Source organism: Oncorhynchus nerka, linkage group LG15 (genome assembly GCF_034236695.1).
Source record: "Oncorhynchus nerka isolate Pitt River linkage group LG15, Oner_Uvic_2.0, whole genome shotgun sequence".
In the NCBI taxonomy this organism is placed as follows: Eukaryota; Metazoa; Chordata; class Actinopteri; order Salmoniformes; family Salmonidae; genus Oncorhynchus; species Oncorhynchus nerka.
Window position 1 is genome coordinate 63,242,625 of NC_088410.1, and position 21,269 is coordinate 63,263,893.

Genomic DNA, 21,269 nt, shown 5'->3' on the forward strand with positions numbered 1-21,269 from the left:
CTATATACAGGGGTACCGGTACAGAGTCAATGTGGAGGCTATATACAGGGGGTACTGGTACAGAGTCAATGTGGAGGCTATATACAGGGGTACTGGTACAGAGTCAATGTGGAGGCTATATACAGGGGTACTGGTACAGAGTCAATGTGGAGGTTATATACAGGGGTACCAGTACAGAGTCAATGTGGAGGCTATATACAGGGGGTACCGGTACAGAGTCAATGTGGAGGCTATATACAGGGGGTACCGGTACAGAGTCAATGTGGAGACTATATACAGGGGGTACCGGTACAGTCAATGTGCGGGGGGCACAGGTTAATCGAGGTAATTGAGGTAATATGTACATGTAGATAGAGTTAAAGTGACTATTTATAGATAATAAACAGAGAGTAGTGACAGCGTGGGAGGGGGTAGTCTGGGTCGCCCTTTGATTAGTTGTTCTGGAGTCTGATGGCTTGGGGGTAGAAGCTGTTAAGAAACCTTTTGGACCTAGACTTGGTGCTCCAGTACTGCTTGCCGTGCGGTAGCAAAGAGAATAGTCTATGACTAGGGTGGCTGGAGTATTTGACAATTTTTAGGGCCTTCTTCTTAACCTGTTGCGACGAGCAATCCCGTATCCGGGATCCTATTTATAGCCTCAAGCTCATTACCATAAAGCAACGTTAACTATTCATGAAAATCGCAAATGAAATGAAATAAATATATTTGCTCTCAAGCTTAGCCTTTTGTTAAACAACACTGTCATCTCAGATTTTCAAAATATGCTTTTGAACCATAGCTAAACAAGCATTTGTGTAAGAGTATTGATAGCTAGCATAGCATTAAGCCTAGCATTCAGCATGCAACATTTTCACAAAAACAAGAAAACATTCAAATAAAATAATTTACCTTTGAAGAACTTCAGATGTTTTCAATAAGGAGACTCTCAGTTAGATAGCAAATGTTCAGTTTTTCCCAAAATATTATTTGTGTAGGACAAATCGCTCCGTTTTGTTCATTAGGTTTGGGTAAGAAAAAAAAACAGAAAATTAAGTCATTACAACGCAAACTTTTTTCCAAATTAACTCCATAATATCGACAGAAACATGGCAAATGTTATTTAGAATCAATCCTCAAGGTGTTTTTCACATATCTATCGATGATAAATCATTCGTGGCAGTTGACTTTCTCCTCTGAAGAAAATGGAAACGCGCATGAAGCTGGAGATTACGCAATAATTTCGACGGAGGACACCGGGCGGACACCAGGTAAATGTAGTCTCTTATGGTCAATCTTCCAATGATATGCCTACAAATACGTCACAATGCTGCAGACACCTTGGGGAAACGACAGAAAGTGCAGGCTCATTCCTGGCGCATTCACAGCCATATAAGGAGACATTGAAACACAGCGCATTCAAAATCTGGACCATTTCCTGTATGAAATTTCATCTTGGTTTCGCCTGTAGCATTAGTTCTGGGGCACTCACAGATAATATCTTTGCAGTTTTGGAAACGTCAGAGTTTTTTTTCTTTCCAAAGCTGTCAATTACATGCATAGTCGAGCATCTTTTTGTGACAAAATATCTTGTTTAAAACGGGAACGTTTCTTATCCAAAAATTAAAAGAGCGCCCCCTATCTCGAAGAAGTTAAACCACCTGGTATAGAGGTCCTGGATTGCAGGAAGCTTGGGCCCAGTGATGTGCTGGGACGTATGCACTACCCTCTGTAGTGCCTTGTGGTCGGAGGCTGAGCAGTTGCCATACCAGGCAGTGTTGAGGATCAGGGTGGTGGATGTAGCCCGCCAGGAAGTCCAGGATCCAGTTGCAGAGGAGGTGTTTAGTCCCAGGGTCCTTAGCTTAGTGATGAGCTTTGAGGGCACTTTGTGTTGAACGCTGAGCTGTAGCCAATGAATAGCATTCTCACATAGGTGTTATTTTTCTACAGGTGGGAAAGGGCAGTGTTGAGTGCAATAGAGATTGCATCACATGTGGACCTGTTGGGGCGGTATGCAAATTGGAGTGGGTCTAGGGTTTCTGGGATAATGGTGTTGATGTGAACCATGACCATCCTTTCAAAGCACTTCATGGCTACAGACGTGAGTGCTACGGGTCGGTAGTCATTTAAGCAGGTTACCTTAGTGTTCTTGGCCCAGCAGCCTTGTGAATGTTGACCTGTTTAAAGGTCTTTCTCACATTGGCTACGGAGAGCGTGATCACACAGTCGTCCGGAACAGCTGATGCTCTCATGCATGCTTCAGTGCTACTTGCCTCGAAGCGAGCATAGAAGTAATTTAGCTCGTCTGGTAGGTTTGTGTCACTGGGCAGCTCGTGGCTGTGCTTCCCTTTGTAGTCTGTAATAGTTAAAAAGCCCTGCCACATCCGACGAGCATAGGAGCCGGCATAGTATGATTCAATCTTAGTCCTGTATTGATGCCTTGCCTGTTTGATGGTTTGTCGGAGGGCATAGCGAGATTTCTTATAAGCTTCTGGGTTAGAGTCACGCTCCTTGAAAGCGGCAGCTCCACCCTTTAGCTCAGGGCGGATGTTGCCTGTAATCCATAGCTTCTGGGTAGTGGTATGTACGTACTGTCACTGTGGAGACAACTTCAACACCAATGCACTTATTGATGAAGTCAGTGACTGATGTGGGGTACTCCTCAATGCCATCGGCAGAATCCCGGAACATAATGGGGATGAGGTAGTTTGGTGGGCTATTTACAGATTGGCTGTGTACAGGTGCAATGATTGGTAAGCTGCTCTGACAGCTGATGCTTAAAGTTAGTGAGCGACATATAAGACTCCAGCTTCAGTGATTTTTGCAATTCATTCCAGTCAAGGAGGAGTTGGCTTTGGGGATGACCCGTGAAATATACCTGCTGGAGCGTGTGTTATGGGTGGGTGCTGCTATGGTGACCAGTGAACTGATATTAGGCAGGGCTTTACCTAGCAAATACTTATAGATGACCTGGAGCCAGTGGGTTTGGTGACGAATATGAAGCGAGGGCCAGCCAACGAGAGCATACAGGTCACAGTGGTGAGTAGTATATGGTGCTTTGGTGAAAAAACGGATGGCACTGTGATAGACTACATCCAATTTGAGTAGAGTGTTGGAGGCTATTTTGTAAATGATATCGCCAAGGATCAGTAGGATAGTCATTTTTACGAGGGTGTGTTTGGCAGCATGACTGAAGGATACTTTGTTGCGAAATAGGAAGCCGATTCTAGATTTATATTTGGATTGGAGATGCTTAATGTGAGTCTGGAAGGAGAGTTTACAGTCTAACCAGTCACCTAGGTATTTGTAGTTGTCCACATATTCTAAGTCAGAACCGTCCAGAGTAGTGATGCTAGACGGGCGGGTGGGTGTGGGCAGCGATCGGTTGAAGAGCATGCATTTAGTTTTACTTGCATTTAAGAGCAGTTGGAGGCCACAGAAGGAGTGTTGTATGGCATTGAAGCTCATCTGGAGTTTTGTTAACACAGTGTCCAAAGAAGGGCCATAAGTATACAGAATGGTTTCATCTGCATAGAGGTGGATCAGAGAATCACCTTTATTTAACTAGGCAAGTCAGTTAAGAACAAATTCTTATTTTCAATGACGGCCTAGGAACAGTGGGTTAACTGCCTTGCTCAGGGGCAGAACAACAGATTTGCACCTTGTCAGCTCGGGGGTTTGAACTTGCAACCTTCCGGTTACTAGTCCAACGCTCTAACCACTAGGCTACCCTGCCACCCCATCATTGATGTATACAGAGAAGAGAGTCGGCCCGAGAATTGAACCCTGTGGCACCCCCATCGAGACTGCCAGAGATCCGACAACAGGCCCTCCGATTTGACACACTGAACTCTATCTGAGAAGTAGTCGGTGAACCAGGCGAGGCAGTCATTTGAGAAACCAAGGCTGTTGAGTCTGCCAATAAGAATGCGGTGATTGACAGAGCCGAAAGCCTTGGCCAGGTCGATGAATACGGCTGCACAGTATTGTCTTTTATCGATGGCGGTTATGATATCATTTAGGATCTTGAGTGTGGCTGAGGTGCACCCATGACCAGCTCGGAAACCAGATTGCATAGCGGAGAAGGTACGGTGGGATTCGAAATGGTCGGTGATCTGTTTGTTAACTTGGATTTCGAAGACTTTAAAAAGGCAGGGTAGGATAGATATAGGTCTTTAACAGTTTGGGTCTCGAGTGTCTCCCCCTTTGAAGAGGGGGATGACCACTGAAGCTTTCCAATCTTTGGGGATCTCAGACAATATGAAGGAAAGGTTGAACCGGCTGAATAGGGGTTGCAATTTAAGAAAGAGAGGGTCCAGATTGTCTATCCCAGCTGATTTGTAGGGTTCCAGATTTTGCAGTTCTTTTCGAACATCACCTATTTGGATTTGTGTGAAGAAGAAATGGGGAGGCTTGGGCAAGTTGCCGTGGGGGGTGCAGGGCTGTTGACCGGGGTAGGGGTAGCCAGGTGGAAAGCATTGCCAGCCATAGAAAATTGCTTATTGAAATTCTCGATTATCGTAGATTTTTCGGTTGTGACAGAGTTTCCTAGCCTCAGCGCAGTGGGCAGGTGGGAGGAGGTGCTCTTATTCTCCATGGACTTTACAGTGTCCCAGAACTTTTTGGAGTTTGTGCTACAGGATGCAAATTTCTGTTTGAAAAAGCTAGCCTTTGCTTTCCTACATTGACCAGGCAGGTATCCATTTACTTTTACTGATTGAACTTCCTTCATGAGCTCGCTGAGCTCGCTGAGTGTAAAAGTCTCCGCTGGAGATTCTGGCGAAGCTGTCTGACCTATTGAAGAGTAAGCTTTCAATGATTTCCGGTTTGTAACGCTGCTTTCGTCTGATACATGCCTTTCTTAGTGCTGCGCTTGGGTCTTTGATGTGTGCCGAGCGTATCCTCTTTACGTGTTTTGTGGACTCTTTACCCAGATCCAATACCTCACTAGCAGTGAGGTCCAGGCACTTGGTAGCGTTTTTGAATAATAGCTGCCATGTCATGAAGCTCTCAGGCTGCTCGTCAAACTGTGCTAGCCCTGTGTTCACGCTCTTGACGTGCTTGATACTTAGTAAAGTCTATCATTTTCGCTTCGGACTGGTTTCCCAAAGATGTGTAGTGTTGCCTGGTGTAGGGCTGTGTTCAGTGGTTCCATGACTGGCCTGGTTCTCTTTTAGTCTATGGGGCTCTTGTAGCAGGGGCTCCTGTTTGGTTGGGAAGTGAGATTTGAGGCTTGGAGTATGCTGCATGTTTCCCAGTTGACTCAAAGTTGTACTGCTCTTTGGTTAGAGTGAATAGGTTGCTGACATGTGTCTGACACACCCTGTGACTAGGGTGTCGTTGTGATGGGGTGGCGAAGGTGACCTAATGTTGTTGTATGCTGGTTCAAGTTCAAACATGGAAGGATGACTAGGATGTTGCTTAGCTTGCTTCCTGATGTATGTGTGTCATTTTGTGTTCAAGGATGGCTCCTTTTATTGTGGAAAACCTCATACTGTAGTTTTACTGCTGCCTCCCAGATCTCAACCTGAGCCAGTGTTGCGGCTGCCTCTCTATGAAGAATTAACGTGTCTAACTCAGCTTCAAATGTAGCTTTTTCTACTTCAATCCATGCCTCTCTGTCGACGAATGATGCATGGGCGCATGCTTCCTCTGCCCTGGCGTGGGCTCCACTGCCGTAGAAGTTGCTGTGCCAGCTGGTCACCTGCCTTTTTACTCTACTGTTCTGCTTTGAGTGTGTGTAACCGAAATTAGACAGCCAGCCAAACTCCACTCAAAAACCATGTCAAGAGTCAGGATTAGGCTTTCTCAAAACCTTCGGGACTTCATGATTGATGTACCGATGTAAAAAGGCAATGCTTTTTGAAGGCAGAAACAACAAGGATGGCAAGAGAGTACATATTACTGTGCAGAAATATTTGGTCAACTGATCCCAATGCTTCCTATGTCCTGTTTACAGGCACAGCACCACAGAAGAAGTACCATAGAATAAATGCGGTCAACAAGGTGTAATACAATACATCAAGAAAGGCATACAACACCATAATGGGAGGCAGAAGATTAACCATTCAGAATTAATAGCTTCGAAGGTCACGTGTTCAATCCCAGCGGTCGACACTTATGTTTTGTTTTAAGCCTTTCCCAAACCTTAACCATTCGGAATGAATGCCTAAACCTATGTTTAAGGTTCAGATTTGACAGCTAAACTACAGCACCACGTGGCGTAATTAAAACATTAAGCCATGGTGTAATTCTGTTAATGCAGTTGTGCCATGGGTTGGTGTTTATTTGCACGCACACGCACACACGAGCACACACACACACACATTACGCACACACACACATTACACACACACACACACACATTACGCACACACACACATTACACACACACACACACACACACACTAGTGATGTGCAGGTTGACTCATAAGTGGTTAAAGAGGATGATGGCAATGCCGGCTATGTTTTGTGAGGCGCTATACAAATTCGACAGTCACAAGATGGGTCTTCAAATAGGCCTATGGCATGTCAAGGGAACTGTAGCCTACTGTTTAGATGGGTTAAATGGAAAATGAAATCTGGACACTGACTGTATGTCTATAACCTCTCACATAGCCTTAATAATAACTCCTGCAGAATTAATAATTTATTGCAGTAAAATGATACACAGGGCTGGAGAGTAACGGATGCAACTGTAATACTGTATTACTTTACCAGCAAAAATATTGCAATCAGATTACAGATACTTTTGAACAACTAGATGATTATTTCGAGGATTACTTTTACATTTTAAATGTTTAAATGTTTTCGCAATGACATTGAAATCAGCATTGAAAAAAGTCGCAAGTTTAAGTTTGTTCCACTTGAGTGAGTCTGACCACAAGTCAGATACCACTACGATGACACACCAAATTGGTTTGATGGATCGCTTAAAAAGAGCAAGAATAGGCTTTTGTAGGCTACAGTCCAAACTATGTCTTCCAATGGTGCGACTGCTGTTAGCGTACAAAGATTATTCAACTTGAATAAACGCTTGGAGGTAAGGATGACAGCAGTGGTGTAGTCCACGTCTATACGGACATCATTTATTATTGATATCTACATAGCTCATTAATGTGAATCACACTGATGCTCTCTCATTTATCTATTTGCGTCTTACAGATTGTGGTTGTTGTGGACAACTGTTCACAAATCTAAATGTGGATTTGAACCCAATAAGGCTTGAATTCAAGAAGTTTAAGCTGCCTATCAATCATTGTTTTTGAAACCAGTGGAAAGACAGTGAAAAATACGTTCTTGCAGCCTATGAAATAAAAGTGGGGCTTTTATTGCTCAATCTAATTGATGCTAATAAAAAATAAATCCACAGGCCTAATGGACACATGCTTAAACTCGCACAAGCTCTTAAGGATCTGTCCCTTTTTTCAATTTTCACCTAAAATGACATACCCAAATCTAACTGCCTGCAACTCAGGCCCTGAAACAAGGATATGCATATTCTTGGTTCCATTTGAACGGAAACACTTTGAAGTTTATGGAAATGTGAAAGGAATGTAAGAGAATATAACACAATAGATCTGGTAAAAGATAATACAAAGAGAAAAACAACCGTTCTTTTTTTTGGTACCATCTTTGAAATGCGAGAGAAAGGCCATAATGTATTATTCCAGCCCAGCTGCAATTTAGATTTTGGCCTCTAGATGGCAGCAGTGTATGTTTTAGACTGATCCAATGAACCATTGCATTGCACTGTTCAAATTGTTGTATCAAGATTGCCCATATGTGCCTAATTTGTTTATTAATAACTTTTTATGTTCAAAACTGTGCACTCTCCTCAAACAATAGCATGGTATTATTTCACTATAATAGCTACTGTAAATTGGACAGTCCAGTTAGATTAACAAGAATTTAAGCTTTCTGACAATATCAGATATGTCTATGTCCTGGGAAATCTTCTTGTTACTTAGAAACTCATGCTAATCGCAATAGCCTACATTAGCTCAACCGTCCCATGGGCGGGACACCGATCCCGAAGGAGTTTTTTAATTTTAAGAAGGAAAGAAATTCCACAAATTAACTTTTAACAAGGCACATCTGTTAATTGAAATGCATTTCAGGTTACTACCTCAGGAAACTGGTTGAGAGCATGCCAAAAGTGTGCAAAGCTGTTATCAAGGCAAAGGGTGGCTACTTTGAAGAATCTCAAATATAAAATATATTTTTGATTTGTTTAACACTTTTTTGGTTACTACATGATTTCCGGTGTGTTATTTCATAGTTTTATTATTCTACAATGTAGAAAATTATTTTTTTAAATTTAGAAACGCTTGACTGAGTAGGTGTGTTCAAACTTTTGACTGTTACTGATTCTTCAACAATATAACTTATAAATGCCTCATGAGCTTAGTTCAACTCCTGAGTGGTGCAGTGGTCTAAGGTACTGCATCATAGTTCTAGAGGCGTCACTACAGGCCCTGGTTCGATCCCGGGCTGTATCATCACCGGTCGTGGCACACAATTGGCCCAGCATCGTCCGGGTTAGGGGAGAGTTTGGCCGGGGTATTCCGTTATTCTTTCACAGAAAATCGTTCCCGTTTTTTAAATATTTTCTCCCCAGTGTCTAAATGTATTTGCTCCGCGTAAGATGACAGAAACAACTTTCCCGATGTCAACTAGTTCTATCGATTCTATCGATCTATGACATTATTCTGTTGAGCAAGGGTTTATTTAGTCTTCTAAGGCAACATACAGTATAATGACAAAAGAGACGCTACATGTATCTAATTATAGACAAGTTGACTAACAAATAGCGGAAATTATAAGCAGAAACACATCTAATTCTGTCAAAGAAATCGTTCTGCCGTCTTTGACTGTGGCCTATGTATTTGTGTGTTAGGGTTGGGTGCGGGTCTCAGATTTTCACTTAATCACATAAAGTCAGGCGGTTGTGGATGGGTTATTAGCAATTGGGAGAGGGTGCAGGTGAACAAACAGCTGACCCGTGCACCACTAACACACACACACACACACAGCTATGTCTTCCTACACTTGAGAGGACTTTTTGGGAACCAACAATTGATTCCCATTCAAAATCTTATTTTCCCAAACCCCTAAACCTAATCCTAACCTTAACTCCTAACCCTAGCCACTAACCCCAATTCTAACCTTAACCTTAATTCTAACCAGAAACCTAACCCCTAAGCCTAAAATAGCCTTTTTACGTGTGAGGACTGGCAAAATGTCCTCACTTCTCTGAATTTTTGTTGGTTTAATACTCTTGTGAGGACTTCTGGTACTCACAAGTATAATAAAACATGCACACACACACGCACGCACGCACACATACAAATTTAGCTGCAGCCAAGATGCAGTGCAATATAAACAGCAGAGAAAGGGGTGACAGAGAGAATGAGTTTACTGATGGAATGTCATACAGAGCTGCTTGAAAGTATGTGAACCATACAGGGCTGGTCATGATGTTGCTATAAAATATTAAAATAAACATATACAATTCTTATCTAAACCCCAATTCGTAATAAAGACATTCCAAGTAAATGCAGAAACAAATATTATATATTTTCATTGTTTATTTAACAAACGTGGTTCATTTAACAATTGGATTTCGGTCAGGACTTTGACTTGGCCAATCCATAACACAAATCTTCTTTCCCCTGAGCCATTCTTCGGTAGATTTACTTGAATGCTTTGGGTTGTTGTCTTGTTGGATGACCCAATTTGGGCCCAGCTTTAGTTCCTTGACTGATGGCCTGAGGTTCTGTTCAAGAATATCCTGGTATACCCCAGAATTCATGGAATGATGTGGAGTGGTCCAGAGGAGGAAAAGCAGCCCCAGATCTTGACATTCCCACCACCATGCTTGACTGTTGGGATAAGGTTCTTATTGTGGTAGACAGTGTTGGGTTTTCACCAAACATAGCGGTGTTGATTGTGACCAAAATGGTCAATTTTGGATTCATCAGTCCAGAGAATGGACTTCCAGAAACCTTCAGGTTTTCCAGGTGGTCTCTGGCAAAGTTAAGACGGGCAGTTTGGTTATTTTCTGACAGCAGAGGCTTCTTCCTAGCAACCCTCCCATGAATGGCATTTCTATTCAGTGTTCTTCTTATTGTATGCAGTGAGGGAGGTCTGCAAATCTCTAGATGTTATGTTTGGGTTGGCTTTTATCGGATTTAATATTGTTCTTGAGGCTCTTGGGGATGTCCACTTCTAGGCAGAGTTGCTGTCATGTTAAATGCTATCCATTTGTAAATTATTTGCCTCACAGTGGACTGATGGAGCTCAAATCTTTTTGAGATGATCATATAGACTGATGTGCTGTCACTACCCTTGTCCTGATGTCCTCTGAGATCTCCTTTCCTCTCAGCTTGGTGTGCTTTGCATTCACCTGGATGGTCACACCAAACTGACCATGTTTCTTATCTCTAGGTTTCTGTCCCGCCCAAACTCTTTCCTAATGATCTCTCCTTTGATTGGTTAATTTGGTACCCAATTATTTACCCACCTGAATCTACTTACCTACTTGATTTAACCAATGCAACAAAGGGTTCACTTATTTTTGCACCTGCACTAATTCCTTTTTTTCTTTCTACTACACACATGATTTCCTCTACACCAACATATGTTATTGGTAATTATAAACCTGTTATGTCAGATCAAAAAGACTGGTTCTGATTAAATGAAGATTTCATGGTAAATATAAAGTCTAATTGCACAAGGGGTTCACATATTTTCAAGCAGCACTGTACACGACTTTGTGGTTTTACATCCGGTATGAGGCAGTAGGCTGTCAGTGTGTTTAAAATGTTTGTGTATGTGTGTAGTACATGTGTGTGTTGGTGAGGAGGGAGTGCATATTCCATACTCTATAAGTGTGTCCAATGAGAGGTGAATAGCTTTCCTATATAAATGCTCCTCAGAAATCAGCCATGCTATCACAGTGAACCTGCGCTGAACCCACCTTTGTCAACAAACATGACTGTCTTATTCCTCATTTTCCTTCTCTGCATTGCCTTCTCTCCCGCTATAATTTTTTTTGTAAATAATAATGATCTAAACTTTAGGGCTTAACTGTATATGCGCGCCAAATAGCCTACACAGCCAAATGTTGACGGTTTTTATTTTTACACATTTTTATTTCACATACTTATTTTTCACAACATCTAGGTACATCTGGGGTCCCATCCAGGGACCGACCAGGACCCAATCTGCTTCGCATCAGAGGCAAACCAGCAGTGGGATGCAGGGTGATATGTTGCTGGAATGAATGTGCCAAAACCTGCAGCTGGAAAAAAAGCTAGCAAAAGCAAAGGCCAGGGTAACATAATCAAAGAGAGGGAAAAGTTAAGTAAAGAGGAAGGTGTTTTATTTATTTGATTTGATTTATATAATTGCATTATCATTTTTTTTAAATCACTGAAACTATTTTTTTTGCATCAATTTACAATTAATTTGTTCTCACATTTTTTTTTTCCTTGCAATATTTTTTTTTGCTATCAATACTTTTGGGTTTATGTTTTTATAATTCTTTTTGTTTGCAATACTAAGAATTTTGTTCTCAACTTCAGAAGTTTTGCTTGATATGAATGGCACAAAGTATGTCACTCACTCTCTCGGTGAGAAATGCAACCACTCTCAAATCCATAGACCATGCCATGAATGCAAGGGCTGACCATCCATGATATCAAAATTATAATTGTAACCATGTTTTTAGGCTGGTTGTTTACTTTGTTTACAAACATTGGAGTAAATCAAGCTTATATTTTGGGTTCTGATGGGGTACGACATCTGATGGGGTACGTTTTATTTTTCAAGAATCAATGAGTACCTGTCATTCATTTATAAGTCCAAAAATGGATGTAGCAACTAAGGATTGCCCCTTTAACATGCAGTGACTTTCATACAGCAGAATTATGTCGACATTTGAATGTGATCCATTAATGTGCCCACCAAAAAATGATTCTGTCCACTGTTCCATGAATGTCCAACAAAATCGCTACCTTGTCTTAAATTTGGGCCTCTTAGATGTGGTCGCCCTACTTCCACTGGTGGAAACATTGCTACTTCAACGTGTTAACATCTTTTCACTTGTGAGGAGAATAACATTATTTCAACCCCACATGTGAATCTGCAATTGCACAAGTGAAAGTGAGATGTGGTGTTTTCTTACATGTGAACCTGCAAATGTTATTTTCACATATGATTGAGTTTACATGTGAAAGTGAGATTTTCATGTGAATGTTTTGCATATCAAATTTTCTCTTGAAAGTTTTTAACATGTGAAATCGTAACTTTCACTTGATAACTGCGATTCCTGTTTCTCTAAATTTAATACCTGTGTAAATATGGGTTCACCTGTGAGATTTAAGGTAAACATGTGAAAAAGAGCTATTTCACATGTAAAGAAATTCAGGCACTCTCACATCTGAATCTAATTTGCAGGTGTATGGCAACAATCAAACAAGATGAAGGAAAAAGGAAACCGCACACTGCTCTTGATAGTATCAAGAGTATCAAGTATCGGCCACACGGCCTTCGTCAGAGCTTTTGGGATTTTTTGAAAGTTGATGATGAAATGAATTTATGTTTCATTTATGTATGTTATGAATTTGAACATGAAATATGTGTCTTTTGTAGATTATTCTGACTAATGACTAATGAAAACTTGCTATTTTTTTAAATATTTTTTTTAACCTTTATTGAACTAGGCAAGTCAGTTAAGAACAAATTCTTATTATCAATGACGGCCTTGGAACAGTGGGTTAACTGCCTGTTCAGGGGCAGAACGACAGACTTGTACCTTGTCAGCTCGGGGGTTTGAACTTGCAACCTTCCGGTTGCTAGTCCAACGCTCTAACCACTAGGCTACCCTGCCGCCCCTATGTCCTCATTGAGATTTTACAGATATGTTTAATACACCTTATTTATACACTTTTGTAATATTTATGAAATGCATATTGTTATATTTGGTAGCACTTATTTATTTTTCCTTTGCCTCCACCCCCTTCGATGTGTAGAACGGATGTGGGTGGGGTCAGGTCCACATAATGGTGCAACTTTCAAAAAATCCCAAAAGCTCTGACGAAGGCCGTGTGGCCGATACGTAAGCTTATTAAAGATCGGTGATACTATCAAGAGCAGTGTGCGGTTTCCTTTTTCCTTCATCTTGTTCGATTGTTGCCATGCACCTGCAAATTAGATTGCTCAGATGTGCGAGTGCCTTTTGAATTTTGTGTACCTATTTTTCACTCTGCACTCTGAAATCTTGTAAGTATACACAGAAGTAAAAGACATACCAAGTATACAATGGATCCACTACGAGAGATCAACTCACTTACCAAGCATTGTGCGAGTACCCTTTCATTCACACAAGAAGATGCCAATAAGATTATTTTTCCTACCTCCAACATGGACAACCCAGTTCCACGCTCGACTGTCGAACTCAAAATCCAACTACAGAGACTCCGAGAGAAAGAAACACGTTTGTTCCTGCATGGCACCACTCTTAGCCAGTATTGGCGCAACAAGCGCATTCCAAGAGGACTGAGAATACAGAAGGAGCCTACAATAGGGAAAAACGACAAAACTTTTGTTCAGCAATGGGGTGAAATACTCAACAAATGCTCATTAGATTTAATGCTATTAATCGTGGAACATGTGTCGAAGGAAGTGAAAGAAGTTGAAGTTAAGATTAGCGAACATGAGGCTATAATGAAGGAGATTTTAGGCCCTAATTTTACAGCCATAGACGATACGATCAAGCAGTCCATTGGGAAATACAGAGACTCTCTACAAGCAACAAAGATCAAGAAATACCAGTGAGACACAGAGGACTACCAGCTCAGCCGGGTGTACGCATGGGAAGGCCCAAGAACAGGAGCACGGAGAGGCCGACGAAGGGACCCGGTGATCGGGGGACACAGATACGCAGCAGCGGGAGGACATGGACACTTGGACACAGAGGCATCCACCGAGAGCCAATTCCCTACAGACAGTGACTCCAGCTACCATGGCACACAGTCCGTTTTTTTTTGCCCAGAAGCAACAGAGGGCTCCACGAAAGAAAAGAAACGATGCAGGAGAGGCAAGCGGTGGAAGAGGAGACCAGGAACACAGGCCATGGACACGGAGCTACAGCGGGACACGGTAATTAACCTCTCCAAAAAAGACCTTACTGACGCTCAAGTCTCAGTCTTATCTAAGGGCCTCTTTTTTGTACCTACGTGTACAGATAAACCATTCGATACTAAAGAAGATCTGTTTAAATTCATTCGCAAGATTAAACTTAAGCATGTGTTTTCGCAAAACACTGATTCGGGCCTAGAAACAGATCAAAGAACTGGTACCCATTTTAAGCCCAAAAGCAAATTCTGTCCCATGGTTTACAACTCCTTGATTAATACCTATTGTAGGTTAGTCGATCAAGAAGCCATGTCAGTATATACGAGACAAACAAACCATATTCAGAAGAATCTCACTAGAACAGAAGAACTGGCAATCAATGAATTAATGAAAGATTCATCTTTGGTTATTAAACCTGCAGACAAGGGCGGTGCTGTGGTTGTTTTAGACTATGACAAATATAAAGAAGAAATTCAGAGACAACTCAGCAATGAACGTTTCTATAGAAAACTGAGTGTTGATCCCACACAGGTGTTCCAAAGGGATATATGCTCGAATCTGGAGCCCTATTAAACAACCTGATCTCAAAACCTGAATATGAATATCTTTGCTGCAAATGTGCCATACGTCCATGCATATATATTTTACCAAAATTACACAAACCTAAAACACAACAAGGCAACTATCAAGGCAGACCAGTGGTTGCAGGAATAGGCTCAATGCTAGAGCCTTTGTCGAACTTTGTAGACTCTTTTACTAAATCTCATGTGCAATCATTGCCATCATATGTAAAAGACTCTATGGATTTTATAAACAAGATCTCACCAATAACGGGTTTAAAAGAAGACTGTATTTTGGTCACATTAGATGTCGAGAGTCTGTCTATATACCAGCATTCCCCATGTGGGGGGGTGGGCAGCACTAGCACACTGTTTGGGAGACAGAGATACTAATGAATATCCACCAACAAACTTTATTCTAGAACTGTCTGAATATGTTTTGATGTACAACTATTTCAGGTTTGATGATGAATACTACCTCCAAACGAATGGAACATCGATGGGCTCCACATTCGCTCCGAGCTATGCTAACCTCTACATGGGTCTTTTTGAAGAACGTTTTGTTAATAATGTAAACGAGAATCCATTTTTGAATAAAGTCCTGAAGTGGTATCGATATATTGACGACATTTTTTGTATATGGGAAGGAACTGAAGAAGAATTGTCAGATTTTATGGCACTACTCAATGACACTGACCCTAATCTCAAATTCACTATTGAACGTGACACTCAATGTGTTCACTATCTCGATATGTGGATTGAGAAATCGAATGGAACCCTATTTACAACTCTGTACAGAAAAGAAACAGACAGAAATACTATATTACAGAGTGACAGCTTCCACCCTGAGCCATTAAAAAGAGGACTTCCAAGAAACCAGTTTTTTAGACTGCGCCGTATATGGCACTCCACAGAGGATTACCTAGAAAAAGCATGAGGTTTCTAAAACGAGGCTATCCCTCACAATGTGTGGATGAAGCTCATAATTTGGCATTGGAAAAAACACGAGATGAACTGCTACAAAAAAGACCCGCTAAAGCCAAAGAACACTCCGTAATGTTCACAACTGTGGTCAAGAAACACTGGCATATTTTATCATCGGGACCCAGCTTTGCCGGCTGAATTTAAATATCCACCACGTATTGTGTAAAGGAGAGGTCGCAATTGACGCGATAAATGGGTTCAAAATAAAATTTTCCAAACTCTTTTACGCCCTCTACCAAATGGTAGCTATAAATGCAAAGGATGCGCACAGTGCAACAACATGATAAAACCACCCACTCTCTCAAACAAAGAATTTGTGAACATAAAAATTCAATCAGGAGAAATTACAGGGATTATCCAGTCTCTCTACATTTAAATGACATGAAGCATGACATTTCCACCTTTATATTTTGTGTATATTTGATTCTCTTTTACTTATATTTTGAGTAAAAGAGAATGTTTTGGGATTTTCACCCTCCAGACATTATTTCCTAAAGGACTTAATGATGAAATGCCTATGTATGTTATGTTGTGAATTTGAACATGAAATATGTGTCTCTTGTAGATTATTCTGACGTTTTTCGTATGATGTACCCTATGACTAATGAAAACTTGCTATGTCCTCATTGAGATTTTACAGACGTGTTTATTACGCCTTATTTATACACTTTTGTAATATTTATGAAATGCATATTGTTATATTTGGAGGCATTTATTTATTTTTCCTTTGCCTCCACCCCCTTCGATGTGTAGAACGGATGTGGGTGGGGCCAGGTCCACATAATGGTGCAACTTTCAGAAAAATCCCAAAAGTACATGTAAAGAAATGGACTTCTTCCTCACTTCCTCTCTCTTTACATCTCTCACTTTAATTGGTATCCTTTCCTTACTCTCCCTTTTTCTTTCACTCTCACATTCTGGTTCCTCTACATGTCCCTAGCTATTTTTTTAAAAATTCCTCAAACTATTTTTACAACATTCACCCACCTGATCCCTTTCTTTCTTTCTCTCTTTCCCTCTTTCTTTCTTTCTTTCTTTCTTTCTTTCTTTCTTTCTTTCTTTCTTTCTTTCTTTCTTTCTTTCTTTCTTTCTTTCTTTCTTTCTTTCTCTCTTTCTCTCTTTCTCTCCTTGCGATCATGTGGAATGTTCTGGTCTTACAAAAAAGTCACTCTTAATCACAAGAACCTGGCATATTTTGGCAATGAGTTACACTTATGGTAATTCAATCAGACATGAGCGAGAGAGAGAGAGAGAGGGAGAGGGTTAGAAAGGGGGCATGAGGAGGGTAGTGAGTGCAAGAAAGGGAAAATAAGGGATTGAGAAAAACAGGGAGGAAAAATGAGAAAGAGGTGGGAGGGAGGGAGGAAGAGAGGGGGAGTAAGAGGTTGAATGGTTGATAAGCAGTTTGATCCACATGTGGAAATGATTGTTCAATTAAAGTAGATCTGTGTGAGTTTGGCCGAGCGGCCAGCTCTAGGAAGAGTCTTGGTGGTTCCAAACTTCTTCCATTTAAGAACGATGGAGGCCACTGTGTTCTTGGGGACCTTCAATGCTACAGACATTTTTTGATACCCTTCCCCAGATCTGTGCCTCAACACAATCCTGTCTCAGAAGTCTACAAACAATTCCTTTGACCTCATGGCTTGGTTTTTGCTCTGACATGCACTGTCAACTGTGGGACATTATATAGACAGGTATGTGCCTTTCCAAATCATGTCCAATCAATTGAATTTACCACAAGTGGAATCGAATCAAGTTGTAGAAACATCCCAAGGATGATCAATGGAAATAGGATGCACCTGAGTCTCATAGCAAAGGGTCTGAATACTTATGTAAATAAGTTCTTTCTGTTTTTGATTTGTATTACATTTGCTAAAATTCTAAAAACATGTTTTTTGCTGGGTAATTACAGGGTATTGTGTGCAGATTGATGAGGATTTTTTATTTATTTAATCCATTTTAGAATAAGGCTATAACATAACAAAATGTGGAAAATAACTTTCTGAATGCATTGTATGTCTCTCTGTGTCTGTCTGTCTCTATTGAGGCGAAGGCAACACCATTAAGGGCTAAGGGGTGGTATTTTCACGTCCGGATGAAAAATGTAGGATATGCATATAATTGGATGATTTGGATAGAAAACACTCTAAAGTTTCTTAAACTGATTGAATTATGTCTGTGAGTATAACATAACTTATTTAGCAGGCGAAACCCCGAGGGCAAATCATCCAGAAATTATTTTTTTGACATGACCGTGTTTTCAATGGGTTTTCTATGTGGATCTAGATTTCTAAGGCACTTTCTTGCAGTTCCTATCGCTTCCACTGGATGTCAACAGTCTTTAGAAATTGGTTGATGTTTTTCTTTTGAGTAATGAAGAAGTAGGGCTGTTCAGAACGAGGGTAGGGTCTAGTGTACTGTTGTGGTTGGGGCGCGTGACCTGAAAGCTCGCTCCAATTTGTTTTTATCCGCTATTGAACGCAGTTTATCCCGTCTTAAATTTGATAAATTATTTACGTTAAAAAATACCTAAAGTTGTATTAGGAAAGTTGTTTGAAATGTTTGGATCAAGATTACATGTAACTTATTACATATTTCTAGTCATGTTGCGCGAGTTGGAACCGGTGTTTTGGCGAGTCAAACTCACCAAATAAATTGACCTTTTGGAGATATAACGACGGAATTTATCGAACGAAAGGACCATTTATGATGTTTATGGGACATATTGGAGTGCAAACAGAAGAAGATCTTCAAAGGTAAGGCATGAATTATATAATTATTAGTTTTGTGTCGCGCCTGGCAGGTTGAATTTTGATTGTCGTGTTTGTTTGATGGGGTGCTGTACTCAGATAATAGCATGGTTTGCTTTCGCCGTAAAGCCTTTTTTGAACTCTGATACGATGGCTAGATTAACAAGAAGTTAAGCTTTAATTTGGTGTATTGCACTTGTGAATCTATGAAAGTGAAATATTTCTCATAATTATTTTAGAATTTCGTGCTCTACCATTTCACCGGATGTTGTTGAAACGTTCCGCTAGCGGAACCCCTAGCCGTAAAAGATTTTAAACACCCATTGACACTAGAACAACTTACTTTAAATGTTTTTCTGTGTGAGAGAGAGCAAAAGAGTGAAAGAGCAAAAGAGCGAGAGCGAGCGTGAGAGAGAGAGAGCAATATAAATAGTGAGAGAGCAAGAGAAATAGTGAGTGCTGATTAAAATAGTTTTTGAGCATACCTGCATTTGCGGGAGTCTCTTTAAATGTTTGTTTCTACATTTCCTGTCTGTTTATATTTTGTGTTTGTATGGCTGGCTTTTCCATGTGTGCATATGTGAAGTGCATGCCTGAGTGTGTGTCTATATAATGTATGGGTGGGTACATCATGTGTGTGTCGGTACGTGTGTGAGAGCGATGATGGAGGCTGCGATGACAGGTGTGTGTGTTGGCAGCAGTTTCTGTTGAGTTACAAAACCCTCTGTAATTATCAGCATGCCCTGTCACAGCATGTTTTGACAAAACTCATACCCAGAGTGTCTCCATATCACAAACACACTTATTCACGCATATATGCACACACAGAAAAGGTGCACACACAGGCACAGTCACACATGTTCAAAAGCAAAAACACATCAGTCAATGCATAGAAACATATGGAAAACCGTAAAAACACTAATCCACACAAACACACAGTCAAGTCACGCCCTGATCTGTTTCACCTGTTCTTGTGATTTTCTCCACCCCTCAAAGTGTCGCTTATTTTCCCCAGTGTATTTATCCCTGTGTTTCCTGTCTCTCTGTGCCAGTTCGTCTCACATGTTTAGTCAAGTCAACCAGCGTGTTTTTCTCGTACTCCTTCTGCTATTCTCCTTTTTCAAGTCTTCCCGGTTTTGACCCTTGCCTGTTTCTGGACTGTACCCGCCTGCCTGACCAATCTGACTGCCTTGACCACGAGCCTGTCTGCCACTCTGTACCTCCGGGACTCTGATCTGGTTTTGACCTCTTTGCCTGTCCATGACCATTCTCTTGCCTACCCCTTTGGATTATTAAACATTATAAGACTCCAACCATCTGCCTCCTGTGTCTGCATCTGGGTCTCGCCTTGTGCCTTGATAGTACGAACTGGCCACGACAGACCAGGCAGACTTGACTTAGATCAGCTCTGCCACGGCGTCTCCCTGCAAGGAGCCACCATTAGGAGACAAGAGGAGTTGGTACAGGGCCTTTTGGAAGGGCTCAGGTCCTTGACGGAACGCTACAACCATAGGTTAAAGGCTATTAATGGAGAAAATCAGGGAGTTAGCTCAGAGGCTGCCCACCACCTCTGAAAAACCCCAATCACTCAGCCATTTTCCCCCTATCTGTGGTGAGTTTGTACAGCCTATCCCGGCTCCCCGAGAACTCCTCTTTCGGAGCGATATTTGGGGAATCCTGGTATCTGCCGGGATTTTCTTTCTCAGGGGTTTGCTTTCTCAGTGCTCACTTATTTTTGAGCTACAGACATTTTTGTCTCCTTCAGACAGATGGAAGAGAGCGTATATTAATACTCAAATGTCGGGAAGGGCGCTCTCCTGGGCTAAGGCAGTTTGGGAGCAACAATCTGCCATTTGTGATCATCTGGAGGAATTCATGGCAGAAGTGAGAAAGGTATTTGAGTCTCCGGTTTCGGGAGAAAAGCGGCCAGTAAACTGCTTGACTTATGTCAAAACTCCTGTAGTGTGGCAGACTACGCGGGTGATTTTCGCACATTGGCTGCCGAGAGTGCCTTTTTCGATACTTTTTTGCATGGATTATCTGAGGAGGTAAAGGATGAGCTAGCTGCTCAGGAATTGTCGGTGGATCACGACTCCCTTATCGCCCTTACCATTAAAATTGATGAACGCCTAAAGGAACGCAAGAGTAAAAGGTCAGGTCTCGGGCACACTCGTGCACCACGTGAGTTGGACACTCCTGAGCCTATGCAATTGGGAAGAGCTATGTTATCAGTTGGGGAACGCTCATGAATGATGAATAATGTCTGTACTGTGGAGGGGCAGGACATTTTATAGCTACCTGCCCTATTAGGAAACCCTTGTCTCTAGTGCGTACTAGTACTATGGTGAGTCAGACTGGGAGTTCCCTAATTCCCATCACCCGCACACCCCTTTTTGCTCTTGTGCTGTGGGGAGACCAATCTAAATCTCTCCGAGTGCTCATTGACTCTGAGGCTGATGAAAGTTTTATGGACGCCACGATAGCTTCGGAGCTTGTTATTACCACTCAGCCTCTCTCTGTGCCCATGGATGCTAGTGCACTGGACGGCCGCTCTATAGGGGAAGTCACCCATAGTACTGTGCCCGTTCAATTACGGGTAACCACAGTGAGACAATACAATTGCTCCTCATTGCATCTCCCCATGTTCCGTTTGTTTTGGGATTTTCCTGGCTTCAAAAGCACAATCCGATGATTGATTGGACCACAAGCTCCATCCTGGGTTGGAGCCCATTTTGCCATTCCCACTGCTTTAAGGCAGCACAGCCTTCCTCATGTCGTCTTCCTCTGGATGTTAGCAAGACTGTGGATGTCTCTGCTATCCTCACAGAATACCATGACCTCCTGGAAGTGTTCAGTA